The sequence below is a fragment of the Molossus molossus genome, unplaced genomic scaffold (genome assembly GCF_014108415.1).
Source record: "Molossus molossus isolate mMolMol1 unplaced genomic scaffold, mMolMol1.p scaffold_m16_p_5, whole genome shotgun sequence".
NCBI classification, from domain to species: Eukaryota; Metazoa; Chordata; class Mammalia; order Chiroptera; family Molossidae; genus Molossus; species Molossus molossus.
Genome location: NW_023425388.1, coordinates 102,165,142 through 102,182,029, shown reverse-complemented (window position 1 = coordinate 102,182,029; position 16,888 = coordinate 102,165,142).

Here is a 16,888-nt window from a genome sequence, read left to right as displayed (position 1 = left end):
TTATTGCCATTTTTGTTTAGTGTGGTTCTATTTTTATTCCTATTTCTCTTGCTAATTACAGCAGTGCTTTTAACATTTCTTGCAGTGCTGGTTTGGTGTTACTGTATTTCTTTGGCCTTTTTTTGTCTGAGAAGATTTTTATTTGATCTTCTATTTTGAATGAGAGCCTGCTGCGTAGAGTAGTCTTGGATTCAGATCCTTGTTTTTCATGACATTGATTACCTCATGCCATTTCTTTCTGGACTGTAGTGTTTCTTTTGAGAAGTCAATGGAGAGCCTTATGTGTTTTTTTTTTGTTTGTTTGTTTTTTTGTATGTAACTGGTTGCTTATCTCTTGCTGCTTTTAGGATTCTCTCTTTATCTTTAATTTTGGGCATTTTGATTATTATGTGTCTTGGTGTGGGCCTGTTTGGGTTCCTCTTACTTGGGGCTCTCTGTGCTTCTTGAACTAGAACGCCATCTTTTTTCACCAAATTAGGAAAGGTTTCTGTCATTATTTCTTCAAATATATTCTCTAACCCTTGCTCATTTTAGTCTTCTTCAGGGACTCCCATGTTGTGAATATTATTATGTTTCCAATTGTCCCATGGTTCTCTTAAGCTGTCTTTCTGTTTTTTCAATCATTTTTTTTCCTTTTGGTTATCTGATTGGTTTATTTTTTCTACCCTGTCTTGTAATTCACTGATGTGGTCCTCAGCTTCCTCTACTCTGCTAGTTAGACCTTCCGATGTGTTTTTTCTTTCTGATATGTCATTCTTTATTCTTGGTGGTTTTTAATTTTCAACTGGTTGATTTTCAACATTTCTATGTCTTTACTCATGGTGTTGAGCTTTCTCAAGATCATGGCTCTGAATTCTAGTTCTTAACTTTCTTAATTTCACCTCATTTATCTCATCTTCGGTAGAGGTCTTTTGTTCTTTCATTTGGCTTTTGTTTTTATGCTTCACCATTTTGGCTATCACAGTGAGCTTTGGAGCCTGCCAAATTTTCTCTGTGGGTGTTGGTGTTCTGTTTGTGGCTCCCTCTCCTGTGTTTGGATGAGCTAGGGAGGATGCAGTTTAAACACCACTGTCAAGTCTTACATTCCTGGTTAGAGTTGCTAGCCCAGGAATGGTACAGTTATCCTCTAGCTTTTTGCCTGGAGGCTATCAGTAGTGTTTACTTGAAGAGCCTTGGCTGCTCAGTTGAATTAAAAACTTCCTCAGGTGTTCAGCATAATGGGATTTCCTGAGGATGGGGCAGATGCTGGTTGTTAATGGGCCTCAATTTGCATTTCAATGGCCACTGGTGGGGGTTAAATTCTGAGGGAGGGGCTGCCGCCTCTCCCCAGAGCCTTAGGAAGGAGTAAGATGACCACTGTCCTGCATGGCTGCAACTCAGCAAATGCTCTGAGTGCTCTCCAAATCCCGAATGTCCCCCACTGTTCCAGTCCAGTCTGTCCTCCCTCTGCTGGAGCCCAAGGTGAGTGGCTGTGGCTATTTTAGCATTTGTCCTGGCTCTGCGCTGTGGAGTCACTTGGGAGTTTAACCAGAGGGCACTGCTCACAGCTAAGGCCGCTGTCCATCATGAACTCTCAGCCCCCTCTTGCGCCTTTGTAATCCTACTAGGATCTAGTCAGTGTCCCTGGTTATATGGTCCTTCAAGCTGCTTTTCTGTTGCTTTTTTCCTGATGATTTATCTTTATTTTCATTGTAATTCTAGTTTGGTCCTGGGATACAGTCTGTGTAGCTTCCATTCACTCTGCTGCTATTTTGGAATTTTTTTCTGTAAGTTCTTTTTAAATTTTGGATATTAACCCCTTATCTCATGTATCATTGTTGAATATGTTCTCCCATTCAGTTGTCTGTCTTTTCATTGCTGATAGTTTCCTTTCATATACAAAACCTTTTTATTTTGATGCAGTCTTATTTGTTTACTTTTTATTTGTTTTCCTTGCCCAAGGCAGTATATAAGGAAAAAATATTGCTACGAGATTTTACTGTCTATGATTTCTTGAAAATTTGTTATGGTTTTGACTCTCACATTTAAGTCTTTAATCTATTTTTACTTTATTCTTGTGTATGGTGTAAGAAGGTGACTTTTTAAAAGATGTCTATAACTTAATAGAACTAAAATTTCTCTATTTTTCTGTTTTCAATGTAAGCTATTTACACCAATATTTTTGAAAGAATAACTATTTTGACTCATCTGGTTTATTCAGCCTAAACTCTCAATCCTTCACAAAATTATACATTGGAAAATAACTAGATGGTGATTTTGTAACTCTCTCAGCCCTTAAGCTAACTCATATTTTTTTAATATGTGGATATATATATTTTTGTGTGTGTGTGTATGTGTGTTTGTGTACATGTTTATGTGTGTTAGGAGGCGATAAAGCTCCAAAAAGAAAAAGCTAAAATAGATGAGGACGTCGTTTAGGTGTTAAATTTGAAATTAACATGTTACAGCAGAAAATGTAAGTTCATGTTTTACAATGTCTTTTTTTTTTTTTTTTTTTTTAAAATTAAGGATTATCTATATCTGCAATAATTTAGTAGAAAATGCTATAATTATTTATGGCCCTGGAAAAATAAGCACATTTTTAACCCGTCAAAAAGAAAAATGGTGAAAGTTAATTTAAGAGGCAAAACTAATTCACATTAGTTATTTTAGACTTTGCCATTATTGATTATTGTATTCTTGGTATTTTTGACTCTAGCAGTGAATTGCAATGGTGTTAGATTTGACACCAAGCCAAGTTTAATCTCATTCTTCCTGGCTTTACATGATTACATCCTCAACATGTAATTCATCTATTTTAGAATCATAAAAATAGATGATGAATTTTGAAATTTGAGTGACAGTATATAGTTGTTGATTAACAAGTGGAGGTTGAAATTATAAATTTTTTTTTGTAATTTGATAAATTTGTTCAAATATTACCATCTGTTTTTGCTGGGAAACCAAGAATAATCTCTTGGCTACAAATTGATTCTTCTTGGTCACTCAGCGATAGAATAAGGAGGTAGTTTACAGAAAGATTCTTTTATTTATAAATTTTCTCATTCTTAGGCATGTGAGCATTCAAAAGGCAATACAATTGCTTACAAGTCTGTGTAAACTTTGACATGTCTAAAATAATTAAAAATGGAACTTTGTCTCTGGAGCTAGTGGCTTTCAGTAGGATCTAATCATATACCTTTCACTTTTCATAAAAGATTAAGTGAGATCTTAAAGATTACTATAACTTCTGTGCAAAACAAAAGGAGGGGAAAAACCATTTTTAAAAAAAAAAAACAAAAGGTACAATACTAAAAAATACTTACTTAAAAATTATAATGGCTTAACAACCACTATAATTAATTCTGATACTTGAAATGTACCATATGCTTTGTGTATATATTTTTACCCCTTCTTAATTGGACTATCAAAGAATCTTCCTTGGATTTTTAAAAACTACATAAAAACAGAACCGTCTACAATTAAAATGTATATTTTTTCTTTAAAAGGCAAGATAATATTATTTGGAATAGGTAAATTAATTAATCAAGGAGTCCATTAGACCATTGCTTCTAATGTTTAGCAAACCCAAACATAGACCTGTAAATGCCTTAAGGTTAAGAAGTCAAAACCTAAAGGCAATCCCAATCACAAACAGCCAACTAGGCTTTACCCGATAAGGCTACTTAAGCTATAGCCGATCAAATAATTTTCTTGCTTTGTTTCTGTATTTTCTGTATGAAAGTCTTGCCCCTGGCTCCTGTGGGTGGAGCTTGCTTCTAACCACTTCTGATATGGTACTGCCCTACTGGAATCAATTTTGCTCCAAAAAACTCTTTAAAATTTTAAGATGCTTCAGTTTATTTGTTTATTTTTAAATCTTCATGCTAGGATACTTTATTCCATTTTTATCTTCAGATAGAGTGGGAGAGGGTGAGAGAGAGAGAGAAACATCAATTAGCTGCCTCCTGCATGGCCCCTTGGGACCAGGGACCTAATTGCAGCTGAGGTACATACCCTTGACCAGAATCGAACCCATGACTCTTTGGTCTATGGGCCAACACTCTAACCACTGAGCCAAACTGGCCAGGACTGCCTTAGTTTATTTTTAATAGAACTAAAATTCTTTGATTAAAAATAATAATGTGTTCATTCAGTCTCCAACCCAGATACTTCATAAGTACTACTAGTTGAATGGATTAAAAAAAAAAAAAAAAAAAGAAATTAAATTCAGTGGATAATCTATAAATGTAAAACTTCTTTATATCAATAGGATTTCAATAAAATAAAAAGTAAGAAATAAATTAGCAAAATATTTTCAATATATATACTAGAGGGATTTATTTTTATTTGTTTATTTTAAAATATGTTTTTATTGATTTTTTTTAGAAAGAGAGGAGGGAGAAGAGAGCTAGAAACATCAATGATAGCAACATCCATCTGCTGCCTCCTGCACTCCCCCTATAGGGGATCAAGCCCACAACCCTGGTATGTGCTCTGACTAGGAATCAAACAGATGACCTCTTGGTTTATGAGTCAACATTCAACCATTGAGCCACACTAGCTGGGTGAGGGATTTATTTTTAAATCTGAGTATGGCTTTGCAAACCAAGATGAAAAATCAACTTTAGTTAAAAAAAGAAAAAAGCAAATATTATGGATTATATACAAATTACAAAATAATACTTGTATTCCCACCAATAACCAAAAGAAAAAATATATAAATAAAAGAATGCAATACACTCATGGTTTCAATTGGTGTATTGTGAAATAAATACAACGAAAGTTTTCTTGTGCTCTTTGCAGTCTACCTTTTCCTACTTCTACAGATTAAATTGTATTTTCTATAATTTTATAAAAACAGTAGCATACAGCATATTTTCTTTGGCTCTCTGGCTTCTTTCACAAAGTATAATAATTTTGAGGGTCATTTATGTTATTGATTGATATTTCTTACTATATTTATATTTGTGTATATTATGTAAAAATATTCATGTTCAAAACACGATTGGACATGATATATATATAATATATGTATGTGTGTGTGTATATATATGTATATATTTATATTGATCTAATTTATATTTAAATCATATATTCTTATTATCTGTCATTCCCAGTAGAGTACAACCTCATTGGAATTACAGATTTGGTTAGTGCCACTCACTGTTTTAATTCCAGTGGCTAATGTAGTTTTGGGCATAGAGTAGACAATAGATACCTGTTACAAATTAATCAACATCTTTATTTATAAAATATTGTATCTATATCCTCCTTTCCTTCCTTCCTTCCTTCCTTCCTTCCTTCCTTCCTTCCTTCCTTCCTTCCTTCCTTCCTTCCTTCCTTCCTCTTTCCTTCTTTCTTTCTTTTTTTTTTTTCTTAATCCTTACTCTAGGATATTTTTTCCATTGCTTTCTAGAAAGACTGTAAAGGTGGGAGGGAGGGGTGAGAGAGAGAGAGAGAGAGAGAGAGAGAGAGAGAGAGAGACATCAGTGTGAGAGAGACACATGGATTGGTTAACCGCCTCCTGCATGCTCCCTGATCCAGATGGGGATCAAACCTGAACCCAACTACTTGACTGGGAATTGAACCCATGACCCTTTGGTGCATGAGCTAATACTCTAACCACTGAGACACACTGGCCAGGGCTTTGTGTTCTTAAAATAAATTCCAACTTGTGAAATTGCAGATTTGCTAGAAATTTTTATATTGTTTAGTAAAAAAAGGAAACAAAATGTGTATGTGTAAGAAAATGTTAGCAATGGCAGTCTCTGATTGATGGAGTATTGATTATTCCATTTTCTTATACATGCTTTTATTATTTGTGCCAAGTTTAAAGAACATGTGCTGTGCTAAATTAGAGAACAAAATATTGTAACTTATTTTAATAACTGTGTCCTTTCATACTGCACACATGAGAGCCTCTTCATCATATTTTTCTATGATCACTACCATTTTGCTTCCTAGCTCAGTGTCACCAAAAACTGATCCCATCTTAGATACTTTCCTATTATGTAACAATATTTTTCCAAGTCATAGATGTTGTTTGATATTCTACAGTCTGACTATAAAATATTTCATCTTCTATTTACTGATCTGAATACCAAAACTGTCTCCAATTTTGTGGTTTCTTTTAAGATACCTTCTGTCTCATTTTTATCATGCATAAAATAAAATCAATGCTAACACTATTAAATGCCATGGACTAAATATAAAAAACTAAACAAAGCAAAACTTGCACTAGTTTTAATAACAGCTAGTGCTGATTAAATATATACTACATGTGAAAAATAAAGGTTATTTTTTCCTTGTTACTCTTGCCCTAGGCAATGTATTGGTAAAAATTCTGCTACCTGAGATGTCTGAGATTTTTCTACCTATGTTTTCTTCTAGGATATTTATGGTTTCAAGACTTACATTTAAGTCTTTTATCCATTTTGAGTTTATTCTCAAACTTTGTGTATGGTGTAAGTTGGTGGTCTAGTTTCATTTTAAAGACTTTGCAAGAATTATTTCATTGAATTTTAATTACAAATATTTTAGCGAGAAATCGCATTTCACAGGTGACAATAACTACTATATTAAAAAAAGTTTTGTATTTCCCCAAAATGGAAAAGCCACTAAAAGAAAAAACAAAACAGGATTTAATCTTACATAATCTAATTTGTTTCCTTTCTTTAAGCCTCTCATTATAGCTTCAACAAAAGTCTGGTTTTCAATATGTAACATGCACCTATTTAGCCTGGAAGTCATTTCTTTTTTTATGTTTTTATTGATTTTTTTATAGAGAGAGGAAAGGATAGAAACATTGAAATATAAGATCTACATCATCAGCTGCTGCCTGCATGCCCCCCACTGGGGATGGAGCCCACAACCCAGGCATGTGCCCTGACAGGGAATCGAACTGGAACCTCTCAGTCCATGAGATGACACTCAATCCACTGAGCCACACCAGCCAGGCATGGGAGTCATTTTTAGTGCTTGTTGGGCCTCTTGGCCTGAACTTTTATTTATTTATTTAATCCAACCATTTTCAACCAAAGTGCCGTAAGAATTTTTAAAATGTGTAATACCTGACCTTTTGGTCAGGGGCACTGACATCTTTTCCTTTAGATTATAAAAACAAACAAACAGGCAAAAAAACAGCCAATACAACAATAGCTATCCAGTGGGAATGAGTCAAAAGTATACTTATTTTATTTTGTGAGATGGGCAAAAATCTATTTTTTGGTGTGCTGCAAGAACTTTAGTAATTAGTTTATGTGTGCCATAGATGAAAAAGGTTGAAAATTGCTGGTTTAATCCATGATCATATAATCATTGACTTGAGGGGAAAAGAACATGAATGGTACATTTACATAGAAAATACTAGGGACTCTTGCTGCAATTCTGCTTCATCTACTGATGAAAATATTTCAGACTGGACACTCACAAGTATTATAAACCCCAATAAACAATCGGGATAGCTTTATGACAGTTTAACTTCTTTGAGTGTCTAGCTTTGCTTGACATAATAAATATTTTGCTTTTTTTCTTTCATTTTTGTGATTGCTAATTTTATGTGTCAACTTGACTAAGCCATGTTGCCCAATTTTTTGGTCAAACACCAGTCTAGATGTGACTTAATATCAAGCACATCACCCTCTACAATGTGCATAGGCCTCGCTAACTCAGATGAAGGTCTTAAGAGCAAAAACTAAACATTCCTGGAGAAAAAAAAAAACCTGCTTCAAGATTATAACTTTGAAATTCTGTCTGAAATTTCAGCCTTTAGCCAATCCTATGTATTTGGCATTTGCTAGACTTCACTATAGCAAGTCCCTATCTCTAAGATCTCTCTGTGCTCTCTCTCTACCTATCTCCATTTCTCTGTCTGTCTACCCATACATGTATGTATCCTATTGTTTCTGTTTATGTGGAGATTCTTAACTGATACTATTTTATAAGAACACTTCATATACAACATTGTAATAGTAATAATCAATCTAGTCAAACTACTGATAGGCAAAATAATGCTAATAAAATTAACAAGTAATAAAAGAAAAAAAAAGAAATGGAAAGTGCTCAGTTTTTCTATGTGCTGTGAAATGAATGCTTATAAAGCTTATAACACTATCTTACTTTATCAGTTAATAACATTATGTAATGCTGTTAGCTTTTTGTTAACAGCATTACATAATTGTTTTTTTGTTTTGTTTTGTTTTTCATTCTTTGATGTGGAGTTTCAGAGACACCTTATGAAAAGCACTTTAGCTCTATGGCTTTTGAATATAACTCCTCATTTCTGAACCACATTTTCCTTTAAAGTGAGAATGGTTTTCCTAGATGTCTCCCAGGACTCTGATCCTATGTATCTACCACTGTTACTACTAAAGGAATTAAGAAGTACAAATTGCTTGTTAGACTGATGAACCTCAAAGGGGAGGGGGGTGGGAGAGGAAAGAAACCAAAGAATTTATATGCATATATGCATAAACAATAGACACAGACAATAGTGTGGGGAAGGCAGGAGGGGGAGGGGAGTGGGAAGGAGTGGGTCAAGGTGGGGAAAGAGGAGGAACATCTGTAATACATTCAAAAATAAAGATAAATTTTAAAGAAGAAAGTATGATAATAAATGTGGATACAGATTTTGAAGCAATGAGCGGGTCAGGATATCCTTGTGTGTGTGTGTGTGTGTGTGTGTGTGTGTGTGTGTGTATATTTTTTATTCTAACAACAGAATAGATTTCAGAGATTTGGTTCCTTGTCAGAAAATGATGAAACATAATGCTTCATTGAGTATAAAACAACCACTGATATCAGAACTACATGAGTTTTGAAATTCTTTTGTGGTACACATAGTCATGAATAGCTCTTTGTCATCACTTGTTCATCAGAAGTAAGTTGTAGTCAGATCAGTTTAGTGTGTGGGAAGTGACTATTGAAACTCTTTTATCTTGCCCTACTCCTAACTAAACAATATTCGTTTCACTACATCTCAATAATATGAAGAACAGGGTTAATATATTTGACCCATATTAGAATCATCTCTTGTTGAATCTACATATTCTCTCATCCATTAAAATTTAAATTAATTTTGAAAATGCAAAGCAAGATGAAACTATGAAGAAATGCTGATGCCTTTTATTTTCTCAAACCATATATTTGGAACAGTCCTCTGAGAACTGTCTGTACAGTATAATTTTGTCTTGATATTATTAGTGAAGACAGTAGCCCATGTTTTACTTAACAAGACTAAGATAATGTATCACTTATTATTAACAATTTAATTTTGCATAACACTTTGAAAGGTGTAAGTTATTTCATAGATCATATTTGATTTATAACCCATTATAAATATGTGATATACTCTACATAGATTGATATATTTTTATTGTCATTGTCTAGTTAAGGAAACCAATTTGGGGATATTTAAAATATGCGTACCTCTGGACTTGATCCTAGTTAATCATAGGGAGGACTTCTCAATATGATTTTGTATTAATATAGTATTAGCTTCAGGTATTTTTGCTATCATCACATTTCCTTGTTTTTAGCCATCATCTAGCTTGTAAACATTATAGAAATATTGTTTTATGAAGTTTTCAAAACAGTTTTCAACTGTACAGTAGGTGTGTTATTAATGTCTACTGTCCTGTAATTCTTAGATTTTTTACAAGTTTTTTTCCTTGGATATTATCACTTTAATGGTATGCAGATTTATAACATTTATCTTTGTCAATTGTCACACCTTAATAATGCATAGAAAATCATCTCATATAAATATTATTATATAAATTCAAGTATATGTTTCTTCAGATTTGGTACAATACGCGTTATATAATTATTATGATATAGTTGGATATGACTTTCATAAAAATTTCTGATATAGCTTGCACCATTTTTGTGCTTATATATTTAGCTTTGAAATGCTATTATTGCTTTTGATATTATAGTGGCCTCATGTGTTTGCTTAGTGTTAATGATAATACTCCATTTGGTTTAATATTTTTTTATCATCAGTACTACCAAAAACTGGAGGACAGCTTCTATCTAATTTTATAATTATTTTATAATTATAAAACAATCAACTCTATTTCAAACAATCAACTCTCTCTCTATATATATTATGTATTATTTTATTAATATGAATATATTTGCTAAAATAATGCATGTTCATTGTAATAAATGAAAATCACATGCCAATTCTTTACTAATAAGTAAGATAGGCAGTCCTAGCTTTCTATGCTGGCTAAAATCATGCAAAATGATCTCAATGGAAAAAATTAAGATTATTTCATGATCATTAAAAGTTTTAAGCAGAGCATTAAAACTCCCTTATTGTCCTCTGGCCAGTGTGGCTCAGTAGTTGACTGTCGACCATGCACCAAGAGGTCACCGGATTGATTCCCATTCAGGACACATACCCAGGTTGTGGGCCAGATCCCCAGTGGGGGGCGTGCAGGAGGCGGCCAATTCATGTTCTTGATCATCAATGTTTCTATTTCTTTCTCCCTCTCACTTCCTCTCTCTCTAAAATCAATAAAAAAAATTTTTTTTAAAAACTCCCTTAATGTTAGTTAAATATATATATATATAGAAATAGTAAAACTAATATTTACTTAATATGTTGTTATTTGAAAACTTAGATACATTTAGAAGTAAAGTGTTTTATTTATTTGCAAAATTCTTATCTAAAGTAGTTTGAAAAGTATTAGTCTCATCTTTTTTTATGCTGTGAATAAGGAGAGAGAAACTCTTCTATGCCTTGGCCAATTAGCATTCTTTTTCTAAATTTGGGACAGCCACCAGCCTTTGATTTTGGGGATTTTAATGTTGCACAATATCTCCAAGTTTGCATTAATGTGAAATTTTTTCTGGTGTCACTTCCTTTGGGATACCTTTATGCTTTCCATCACAACTGCTATCCTCATTTGTGTCTGTAAGTTCGTTTTCACCAGGTTTCTCTCTGTACATGTTAGAGTGCTTTGAATGACAGCAGTGTTGCCATGTCAGCGATCAGCTATTTCTTCCATAACTCCATGTGTATTTTATTCAAATCTTACTACCAGAACTATCACTTTTTGTTTTTCGCTTTCATTTTTTTGTTCAATTTTCTCTTATGATTATTCATTTTTTTTTTATAATACCACATGTATTCATTACTGAGAGACAAGAAAGTACCACAACTATATGCCTTATGTTTGTGCATAAACTGAAGGACCAATATATAGACTTTGAGGGAAGTGACATATCTATCATGATGCACATCTGTTTTAAAAAAATGACTTTTGGACTGAGTAACTAGCAGCAAAGTTTGTACTTTATGGAATTGCTCACAGTTAATATATTGTGTTAAAAGAAATTTGATCGCTCATTGTGGGGAACTGGTGTTATTTAACTAAACCATTAAAGCATGGTAACGTGTATTGGGACTGTTAAAAGTGAGGTCTGCTTATATTAAGGTTTGGGCATATACTTCTGCATTTGTGCTCTGCCCAAATAAAGCTTTCACTCTGCGTATTTTCTTTTGACAAATTTCCAAAAGCATATATTTTACTACATTTCCCTCTTGAAAGACATACCTATTTGACATTTTTTGAAAAATTATATAAGCATGGGAGATTGCCCTCTTCCCTCAAGGTCATTCAATTATTAGGTAGTAGTATTAATTCATTTATATGAAATAAAAATTAAACACTAATAAAACACAATCCACAAAAGTATTCAGTATATTTCAACTGAGATAAACACATTTCTTTCTTTCTTGTTGTGTTAATCCTCACCCAAGGATATTTTTTCCATTGATCTTTGTTAAAGGGAGTGGAAGGTAGAAAGAAAAGGGGAGAAAGAGAGAGAGAGAGAGAGAGAGAGAGAGAGAGAGAGAGAAACATCCATGTGTCTCACATCAATTTGTTGCCTCTCGCATGCACCCCAGACTGGGGCCAGGGTTGAACTTCCAATCTGGGTATGTGCCCTTGACCAGAATCAAACTTACGATCTTTTGCTGTACTGATGGATGCTCTAATCACTGAATAACACCAGTCAAAAAAACACATTTATTTATTTATTTTCTGTTTTTTAATTTTTTTTTTAATTTTATTTTTGTTACAGACGTTTCTCCTTTTTTACCCCAATGACCACCTCCTCCTCATCCCCACAACCTCATCCCTGGCTTTGTTGTCCATGTCCATTGGTTATGCATACATGCACACAAGTTCTGAGGTTTATCTCTTCCCTCCCCCTACTACCCCTCTTCTGAGGATTGTCAGTCTCTACCCTACTTACCCGTCTCTGGGTCTATCCTATTTCTCACTGTTATGATTATTATATTCCACAAATAAGTGAGATCATGTGGTATTTGTCTTTTTCTGCTTGGCTTGTATCGCTTAGGATAATACTTTCCAGGCCCCTCCATGTCATCTCAAAGGATAAGAGATCTTTCTTTCTTACAGTTGCAAAGTACTCCATTGTGTATATGTACCATTGCTTTCTTATCCATTCATCTACTGATGAACATTTGGGCTTTTTCCCAGATCTTAGCTATTTGTAAATAGTGCTGCTATGAACATGGAGGTACATGCATTCTTTCTGATTGGTGTTTCAGGTTTCTTAGGGTATATTCCTAGAAGTGGGATCACTGGGCCAAATGGCAATTCAATTTTTAATTTTTTGAGTTAACACTATAGTGTTCTCCATAGTGGCTGCACCAGTCTGCATTCTCACCAGCAGTGTACTAGAGTCCCCTTTTCTTCACACCCTGGCCAACACTTGCTTGATGATTTCTTGATGGCGGCCATTCTGACAGGTGTGAGGTGATACCTCATTGTTATTTTAATATGCATCTCTCTGATGATTAGTGATGTTGAACATTTCTTCATATGTGTCTTGGCCATTTGTATGTCCTGTTTGGAGAGGTGTCTATTCAGCTCCTCTGCCCATTTTTTAATTGGGTTCTTTGTCTTCCTTTTGTTGAGGTATATCAGCACTGTGTATATTTTGGAAATTAACCTTTTATCTGATGTATCATTGGCAATGATGCTCTCCCATACAGTTGGTTGCCTTTCCATTTTGATCATTGTTTCTTTTGCTGTGCAGAAGCTTTTAAGTTTGATAAAATCCCATGTGTTCATTTTTTCCTTTGTTTCTGTTGCCTGAAGTGATGCATCAGTTAAAATTCTGCTGCATATGTTGTCCGAAATTTTGTTGCCTACATTTTCTTCTAGGACTTTTATGGATTCATGGGTCATATTTAAGTCATTTGTCCATTTTGAGTTTATTGTTGTGCATGGTGTAAGTTGACGGTCTACTTTCATTTTTTTGCATGTATCTGTCCAAATTTCCCCACACCATTTATTAAAGAGGCTGTTTTTACTACATTGTATACTCTTGCCACCTTTGTCAAATATTAATTGAGCATAATGCCTTTGGTCCATTTCTGGATTCTCTTTTCTGTTCCACTGGTCTATATGCCTGTTCTTGTGCCAAAGCAGGCTGTTTTGATCACAGTAGCATTGTAGTATAACCTGATATCCAGTATTGTGATCCCGCCTACTTTGTTCTTTTTCAAGATTGCTGTGGCTATTCAGGGTCTTTTTTGGTTCCATATGAACTTTTGAAGTATTTGTTATAGTTCTGTGAAATATGTCATTGGTATTTTGATGGGGATTGTGTTGAATCTATAGATTGCTTTGGGTAGTATGGACATTTTAATGATGTTAATTCTTCCAATCCATGAACAAGGTGTGTGCTTCCACGTTTTTATATCTTATTCAATTTCTTTTTTCAGTGATTTGTAGATTTCAGCGAATAGGTCCTTTATTTCTTTGGTTTAGCTTATTCCTCAGTATCTTAATTTGTTTACTGCAATGGTAAATGGGATTGTTTTATTAGTTTCTCGTTCTGTGACTTCATCACTGGTGTATAAGAATGCCATTTATCTCGTGATATGAATTTTGTATCCTGCTACTTTGCTAAATTCATTTACTAATTCTAGTAGATTTTTGATGGAGTCTTTAGGGTTTTCTATGTATAATACCATGTCATCTGCAAATAATGACAGTTTCACTTCCTCCTTTCCAATTTGGATCCCTTTTATTTTTTCTTTCTGTCTGATTGTGTGGCTAAGACTTCCAGTACTATGTTAAATAAGAGTGGCGAAAGTGGGCATACCTGTCTTGCTCCTGTTCTTAAGGGAAATGCTTTTAGTTTCTGCCCATTGATTGTGATGTTGACTGTTAAGTCTTTCATATATGGCCTTTACTATGTCAAGGTATGATCCCTCTTTCCCCAATTGCTGAGTGTTATATCAGAAACAGGAGGACTTCCGGTCAAGATGGCGGCGTAGGTAAGTGCAGTATCGCGTCCTCCCACAACCACATCCAAGTTACAACAAAACTACAGAACAACCACCATTCAAAACCACCTGAAATCAAGCTGAATGGAAGTCCTACAGCTAAGGAATTAAAGAAACTGCATCGAGACTGGTAGGAGGGGCGGCGGCGCGACAGGCTGGTCCCACACCCACGTGTGGCGGATAAAAATCAGGAGGACACCTCGGCTGGGAAGGTCCTTCCTGCGGACCGAGGGGTCCCCGTCCCACACCAGGCGCCCTGCTCAGGGTTTCAATGCCAGGAAGAGAAGTCCCCATAAATTCTGGCTGGAAAAACCAGCAGGAACAGAGGCTCAGGGAGGCTGAGGCGGCTGGAGCCCCAGGCAGCTCCTTAAAGGGCCCGCGCACGGACTTATCAGACTCTCTCCCTCTAAGCTCGGAGGGGAGGCAGCTCGAGGGGCACCAGAGACACACAGGGAAGAGCTGTTTGGCACTGGAGCGAGGACTGGAGAGGGGGCTTTCTCCGGGAAAATCGTGCTATCAGAGGCCTTTGTTCCTTTGGTGAGCCCTTCCCTGGGGCGGCAGACAGAAGCCATACCTGGGACTCCAGCAACCTGGCTCACACTGGTAGCCCCGCCCTGCTGACTCCCTGAGGCCCTGCCCCACCCAACTTTCAGGCCCACCCAAGCTGTTGGCACTTGCTTAAACAGAGGATTGGCCTGACTTGGATCCTGCTTCAGGTTTTCCTAAATTTTTTCAAATGAGCAGCATCTGGTCTCAGCTAGCCCCATACCGCTCATTAAGTAATACACAAAAACAAACACAGGGAGGCAGCCAAAATGAGGAGACAAAGAAACAGTTCCCAAATGAAAGAACAGAACAAAACCCCAAGAAAAGAACTAAACGGAATGGAGATAAGCAACCTAACAGATGCTGAGTTCAAAATACTGCTTATAAGGATGCTCAATGAACTCAGTGAGGGCCTCAAGAGCATAAAAAAGGACCAATCAGAAATGATCGATGCATAGTTAGAAACGAAGGAAGCTTTAACTGAAATAAAGAATAATTTACCCAGCTTCAATAATAGAGTACGTAAATCCAAGGAGCAAACCAGTGATTTGGAATATAAGGAAGCAAAAAACACCCAATCAGAACAGCAAAAAGAAAAAAGAATCCAAAAAAATGAGGATAGTGTAAGGAGCCTCTGGGACAACCTCAAGCGTGCCAACATTCGCATCTTGGGGGTGCCGGAAGGAGTAGAGAGAGAACAAGAAATCGAAAACCTGTTTGAAACAATAATGGCAGAAAACTTTCCTAACTTGGTGAAGGAAACAGACATACAAGTCCAGGAAGCACAGAGAGTTCCAAACAAGATGAACCAGTAGAGGCCCACACCAAGACACATCATCATCAAAATGCAAAAGGTTCAAGACAAAGAGAATCTTAAAAGCAGCAAGAGAAAGGCAGCTAGTTACCTACAAGGGAGTTCCCATAAGGCTGTCAGCTGATTTCTCAAAAGAAACTTTGCAGGCCAGAAGGGAGTGGCAAGAAATATTCAGAGTGATGGAAAGCAAGAACCTACAACCAAGATTACTCTATCCTGCAAAGCTGTCATTTAGAATCGATGGCCATATAAAGACTTTCCCAGACAAGAAAATGTTAAAGGAGTTCATCAAATATGAAATGATGAAGGGTCTTTTTGAAGAAAAAGATAAAATATATGAACAAACAAAATGGCAATGAATACATATCTATCAACAATGGAATCTACAAACAAAATGAACAGATAGAACAGAAACATTCTCATAGATACAGAGAACATTTTGTTGGTTGCCAGATGGGAGGGGGTTTGGGGGAATGGGTGAAAAGGTGAAGGGATTAAGAAGTAGAAATTGGTTGCTAAACTGACAAACCTCAAAGGTAAAGGGGCTGGGGGGGTGGGAAGAGATAAACCAAAGAACTTATATGTATAACCAATGGACACAGACAATAGTGTGGGAAAAGGCGGGAGGGAGGCGGGAGTGGGGAGGAGGGAGTCAATGGGGGAAAAAATGTGGAACATCTGTAATACATTCTACATTCAACAATAAATATTAAAAAACAAAAGATATTAAAATAAATAGTATTATAGTACCTAAAAAAAAACAACAACAACAAAAAAGAAACGGGTGCTGGATTTTGTTGAATACTTTTTCAGCATCTATTGATATGATCATGTGGTTTTTATTCTTCATTGTATTTATGTGCTGTATCATTTTCATTGATTTGCAAATATAGTACCTGCCTTGCATCCCTGGGATGAATCCCACTTGGTCATGGTGAATAATTTTTTTGATGTATTGCTGGATTCGATTTGCTAATATTTTGTTAAAATTTTTGGCATCTATGTTTATCAGGGATATTGGCCTGTAGTTTTTTCTTTCTATTGTCTTTTTCTGGTTTTGGAAATAGAATTATGCTGGCCTCATAAAATAAGTTTGGAAGTCTTCCTTCTTAAATTTTTTGAAATAATTTGAGGAGAATAATTTTAGTCCTTTTTTGAATGTTTGGTAAAACTCACCCTTGGAGCCATCTGGGCCTGGGCTTTTGTTTGCT